Below are 6,823 nucleotides of genomic sequence, written 5' to 3' on the forward strand. Positions count from 1 at the left end.
CCTGTGCGGAGTTTGCAAGTTCTCCCTGTGATTGCGTGGGTTTTTGCCGGGTGCTCCGGTTTCCTCCCACAGCCAAAGACTTGCAGGTTGATAGGTAAATTGGCCATTATAAATTGCCCCTAGTATAGGTAGGTGGTAGGGGAATTGAAGGAAGGTGGGGATGTGGTAGGAATATGGGATTAATGTAGGATTAGTATAAATGGGTGGTTGATGGTCGGCACAGACTCGGTGGGCCAAAGGGCCTGTTTCAGTGCTGTATCTCTAAATAAATAAAATAAACTGTAATTTTCCAACCTGGGAAGAAGGTTGACATGCAGAAATTCGCTACCATGTGTTCATTCCGATAAACGGTAACTTCAGGGCTGATATCTGGATGTTTTTGCTGCTGAGATTGATCAACACTTGGTATAGACTTCCAGATAGAGTGGTGGAAGTGAAAATCCTGGATGTCGTTAAGAAACAAGTGGGACTGCAGGGTACATCTGGATAAACTAGCATGGGCTGTGTTGATTGATTTTGCTACAGAGACCAGCTTGGAGCTTTTGGCTTTGTGCCAGGAAGTAAAGTTCTAAATGCTGAGTATTAGTTTATCACATTTTTTAGAGATAATAATACAGACAAGACACGTGCTAATGAACAGGCTATGAAAGACCTCACATTGCGGAATTGGGCACAGGGCTATCATCACCCTTCCGCTGCCTCTGGGTCTTTCCTAACTTCCTCATCATGATCACGCTTAAACTCAGTTAAAAGGCTAATATATCACACCACCATGACTTTCACTCTTGGCTTTGCAATAACCTATTTCAACTCAGGGTTCCCAAAAGTGCGTCTCAACAAAATCTGTCCTTACTTGTACAGGAAAGGTAAACCATAAAGTTATCAAACAGATAAATGTATCTAGATTAGAATGACACAAGTTGATTTTGTTTTTGACAACAGTACAGACTTGGTGATTTGCCAATATTCTACAGATGGTGCCTGTTTCAACAGATTCTGCAAAAACTGTCTTTTATCTTCAAAATGGAGTATTCAACATAAAATGGTTTATTTAAAACCTTTTTTGTTGGCATTCCAACAGGCCGAATGGTTTTCCTCATCTGTAATGATCTTATGAACTTCTTTGTCCCCTTTCTGACTGTTGCACGCTATCACAATATTTGTAATGGCTATCCACTAGTTATTGAATATATAGACAGTTATTTCCCTCCTCCATCTTATCACCTTGCATTGGTTCCATTAAGTGGTATTTGCCACTTTTCAGCTCCCCCTCCCCCCCACCCACCCACCCTAAATCTAAACACATCTCTCCCGTATTTGAGCTGCTTGCTCTGTTATTTAGTTCCCATTTTTATGTCATCTTGGGCAGTACAGACTCACTCCAGCCAGCATTAACAAGCTCAATTTATCTGCATGAAGGGAGTCTACATCTGCATGATTTGCACTTTATGAACAGATGGCATAAGCTATTTGGAATAATTTGTGCACTGAAATGGTGCAAACCACTGTGGGATTGGTTTCCTTAACTTGATTACTTAAGCGGTTTTACAGTATTATCCTCAGGATGAGTGTAGCTGTGGAGATCACATGACAAGCAAATAATTTTAAAGTAAGAAACTTTGTATACTTGGTTTTGAAGAAGCTGAGCGTAAAATCTTGCAATTCACTTTAGCCACAGTTGGTCCTTTGTTGGGTAATTAGAACCAATTTAAATAAACTACATTCCATTAGAAAAAAGAACTAGAAAGCCTTGTCTGCATTGAAGGCATTTTCATAAAGCAACCTCTGAGTTTATTCAATAAGTAGACTTGCCATATAGACATGGAAGATCCATTTCTGATCACCAGCCTGTGCTGAGTTAGCGAATCTTACATGGGCAACAGTGGGGTCACCTCAATGATTTTGTGTTAGGAATGAAAATTGGGACACAGTTCACACTTTTGATCCAGAAAACCCTGCTGAAAGCTTGCATGCCTTGAAATAGGTAAGGAAGGGATCAGGTTCAACTGTGATGCATCTATAGTGGAATAGTTTGCTGACATAGTTAAGGTTCATATTTGCATAACATGGCATAAACAATATATGAGGTCAGATTATGTGGGGTAAGATCTATATACCATTTGTAGTCCCAAACATTACTCACCTGCAGCAGATCATTTCCCACAGCTCATTATGTAAGTAAAACATGATATATTAATTGAAAAGCAGCCATTATTACATGAAATTACATAAGAGGAATTTTAACCCAAAAATCAGGTGGGTTTGGGTCAGGATAGAAGGTTAAAGTGTTAAAAATCTGAAACCAAACCCCAATCCATCTCCAAAACTCCCATTTCTGGTTTTAACGGAGGCAGGACTGGGACAGGCAGCCAACCGGCTCCCAGGCATTTTAGGAATTCCAATATTATAATGAGGTTGGCAGCGCATTGATCACTGTTTTAAATTTAACTCTGGCAGGCCAGGCTTCCCAGAAAGCCAGTGGCCAAAGGAAGGTGAAGACTGCTAGGTCCATGACTAAGTGCCTTTCCAATTGCCTACTGGATTCTGCTTGCCTGCCTCACCAACTTACTAAAATCAGACTCCCCTCCCTACCCCCCACCCCCGATCCTCCTGATTCCCCCACTCCTGACCTCCCCCACGAGGCCTCAAATCACACTCCCCATGCCTCTGATCTCACCCCTTAGGCATCTAATTTCCCACCCTCCACCCCTGGCCTCCAACTGACCTCCCCTCCAGCCTCTGACTGCTGATACCCTCCCCTCGGTCTCCATCTCCTCTGGTCTCCAATCTCCGGCCCCCTTTCCTTGGCCTCCATATCCCCTCCCACCCCTCCCCCTGGTTTCCAATCCCTCTGGCTGATCTCTGACCCCCTTTCCCCAGTCCCTGACACCCCCATTCCCTCCTCCCCCCCCCCCTCACGACTGCGATCTCTAACCCCCCCCCCCCCTCCTCCAGCCCAGGCCTCCAACTCCCATCCTGGCCTTCGATCTCCTAAATCCCCCACTGTGCAACCATTCAACCCAGCTGGACTCTGCTGGTTTCTATATTCCACACAAGCCTCCTCCAGCTCTAATAACTTCTTCCAACCCAGTTCCCATATCCCTCTATTCCTTTCTTCTTCATGTATGCATCAAGCCTCTCCATAAATGCATCAACACTATCTGGCCCAACCTACCCATGTGGCAACAAGTTTCCCATTCATTTGTCAAAAAAATCCTCCTAAATTCTTTATTTGATCTGTTAATGGCTAATTTAATGACTTGTCTTCGATATACAGAACATAATTTCAAAGGTTTTAGATGACATAAAACCTGGAAATGTAGCAAACAATAAAGAGTAAAGTAACATGGGGTCAAAATCCTGGAATTCCCTTCCTAACAGCACTGTTGGTGTATCTACACCCCAGGGACTGCAGCAGTTCAAGAAGGCAGCTCACCACCATCTTCTCAAAGGCAATTAGGGATGGGCAATAAATACTAACCTAGCCAGCGATGCCCACATCCCCAGAATGAATAAAAAAACAATCTTCAGGAGGACATAGACTGGTGAAATGGGTGGACATGTGGCAGATGAAATTTAAGAAGTGTGAGGCGATACATTTTGGGAGAAAGAATGAGGAGAGGCAACATAAACTAAATGATACAATTCTAAAAGGGGTGCAGGAACAGTGACACCTGGAGGTGTATATACACAAATCGTTAAAGGTGACAGGACAAATTGAGAAGGTTGTTAAAAAAGCATCTGGGATCCTTGGTTTTCGGCATAGAGTACGAAAGCATCAAGGTTTTCTCAACCTTTATGAAACACTGAATAGACCTCAATTGGGGCATTGTGTTGAATTCTGGGCATCACACTTCAGAAAGGATGTCAAGATCTAGAGAGGATGCAAAGGAGATTTACTAGAATGGTACCAGTAAAGGACTTCAATTACATGGATAGAATGGAGAAGCTGGGTTTGTTCCCCTTAGAGCAGAGAAAGTTAAGAAGAGATTTGATAGAGGTGTTCAAAATCATGAATGATTTCGATAGAGTAAATCAGAGAAACCGTTGACATACTGTTCTCCCTTCGTTAGATACAGGAGAAATGCCGTGAACAACAGATGCCCCTCTACATTGCTTTCATTGATCTCACCCAAAGCCTTTGACCTCGTCAGCAGACGTGGTCTCTTCAGACTACTAGAAAAGATTGGATGCCCACCAAAGCTACTAAGTATCATCACCTCATTCCATGACAATATGAAAGGCACAATTCAACATGGTGGCTCCTCATCAGAGCCCTTTCCTATCCTGAGTGGCGTGAAACAGGGCTGTGTTCTCGCACCCACGCTCTTTGGGATTTTCTTCTCCCTGCTGCTTTCACATGCATTCAAATCCTCTGAAGAAGGAATTTTCCTCCACACAAGATCAGGGGGCAGGTTGTTCAACTTTGCTCGTCTAAGAGCGAAGTCCAAAGTACGGAAAGTCCTCATCAGGGAACTCCTCTTTGCTGACGATGCTGCTTTAACATCTCACACTGAAGAGTGCCTGCAGAGTCTCATCGACAGGTTTGCGGCTGCCTGCAATGAATTTGGCCTAACCATCAGCCTCAAGAAAACGAACATCATGGGGCAGGACGTCAGAAATGCTCCATCCATCAATATTGGCAACCACGCTCTGGAAGTGGTTCAAGAGTTCACCTACCTAGGCTCAACTATCACCAGTAACCTGTCTCTTGATGCAGAAATCAACAAGCGCATGGGAAAGGCTTCCACTGCTATGTCCAGACTGGCCAAGAGAGTGTAGGAAAATGGCGCACTGACACGGAACACAAAAGTCCGAGTGTATCAGGCCTGTGTCCTCAGTACCTTGCTCTATGGCAGCGAGGCCTGGACAACGTATGTCAGCCAAGAGCGACGTCTCAATTCATTCCATCTTCGCTGCCTCCGGAGAATCCTTGGCATCAGGTGGCAGGACCGTATCTCCAACACAGAAGTCCTCGAGGCGGCCAACATCCCCAGCTTATACACACTACTGCGTCAGCGGCGCTTGAGATGGCTTGGCCATGTGAGCCGCATGGAAGATGGCAGGATCCCCAAAGACACATTGTACAGCGAGCTCGCCACTGGTATCAGACCCATCGGCCGTCCATGTCTCCGCTTTAAAGACGTCTGCAAACGCGACATGAAATCCTGTGACATTGATCACAAGTCGTGGGAGTCAGTTGCCAGCGTTCGCCAGAGCTGGCGGGCAGCCATAAAGACGGGGCTAAAGTGTGGCGATTCGAAGAGACTTAGTAGTTGGCAGGAAAAAAGACAGAGGCACAAGGGGAGAGCCAACTGTGTAACAGCCCCAACAAACAAATTTCTCTGCAGCACCTGTGGAAGAGCCTGTCACTCTAGAATTGGCCTTTATAGCCACTCCAGGCGCTGCTTCACAAACCACTGACCACCTCCAGGCGCTTACCCATTGTCTCTCGAGATAAGGAGGCCAAAGAAAAAAATCAGAGAAACTGGTAGAATAGTCAGTAACCTGGGGACACAAACTTAAGGTGATTGGTAAAAGAACCAGAGGCGACACGAGGAAACTTGTTTTAAACAGTGAGTTGTTGTGATCTGGAATGTACTGCCTGAAAGGGTGGTATAAACAGATACCACAGTAATTTTCAAAAGGGAATTGGATAAATACTTGAAAGGAAAAATTTGCAGGGCAATGGGGAAAGAGTAGAACTAGCTGGATTCTATCTTATATTTATGTCCCTTTTCTGTGGACTTTCATACAAGTGGAACCGTTTCTCCACATCCATCCTATTGAACCCCTTCATACTTTCAAAGAGCTCTAGAGTCTTGCTAACTCTGCTTGAATGTATTTCTTGAGGTGTCACCAAATACATCCCCTAAATGATTTAAATTTAATTTATACTTCCTGCTTTATACCTCCAGGTTTAGATTCTGTGGGGGGAAATTCGCCAGGGTGGGCGAATTTCAGTGCAGGCAGCAGGTTAAAAGACCAGAAACTGTCGGCATGTCGGGAAGCTGGCAGGTGACTCACATTTAACCAAGTATATTTGCTGGCATGCAGGAAACCCATGTGGGGCAGGTGGGTCTGAGATTTAAATATATAGAATGGCAATTAAGTGCAGTTTTAACACAGGATTCTGAGTGCATAAGTTTTCTGGGCTTCCTGGAGCTCATCAGATAAAACGAGACAAGAGGACAGTGGGGATTGATGGGATTGAGCAATTCTTCGGCAAGAAAGGCCTTAAATACTGAACTAAAACAGCTGTTTCCTTGCCTAAGTGAAAGGCTTTTGCTCAAAGGACTTGTTCTGAGAATGTGCTTTCACTGTTTTGGAGGTGATTTCCAATACTTTGGTCATTTCTGCTACCTTGGAGGGTTTTTTTGCCTCTGATCTGTGCTTTCCAACTGTCAGAATTTACTGATGAGTATATCTGATGAGCAGTATGGGAGCCACTTTCCCTCTATCTTAGATCTCAGCAGCAGCAGCAATAGCAGCACTACCAGCAGGAGCAGCCACTTTTCACTCCACAGGACAGAGGAGATGAGCACAGATATCCATCTTGCAGAAGGCAATACCCCCAACTCAGGGTATATGGGTGCCTCAGGAGCCTTGCACAACATAATGCAGCATTGAGGACTGGAGCTGTAGGAGGAGGAAGGTGATGAGTTCACTGCATCTTCAGAGGAGACGGAGGAAGAGGAGCAACAGGAGGAGATGGAGGAGCCTGATATGGCGAGGGCACCTGCAGCTGCACACATAACTGCCAGTGATGCCCCAGGACTGACTTATATTTTGGTGCATTTTGGTTAATCTGAGGCAGTGCAGC

The sequence above is a fragment of the Heterodontus francisci genome, chromosome 6 (assembly GCF_036365525.1).
Source record: "Heterodontus francisci isolate sHetFra1 chromosome 6, sHetFra1.hap1, whole genome shotgun sequence".
Lineage (NCBI taxonomy): Eukaryota > Metazoa > Chordata > Chondrichthyes > Heterodontiformes > Heterodontidae > Heterodontus > Heterodontus francisci.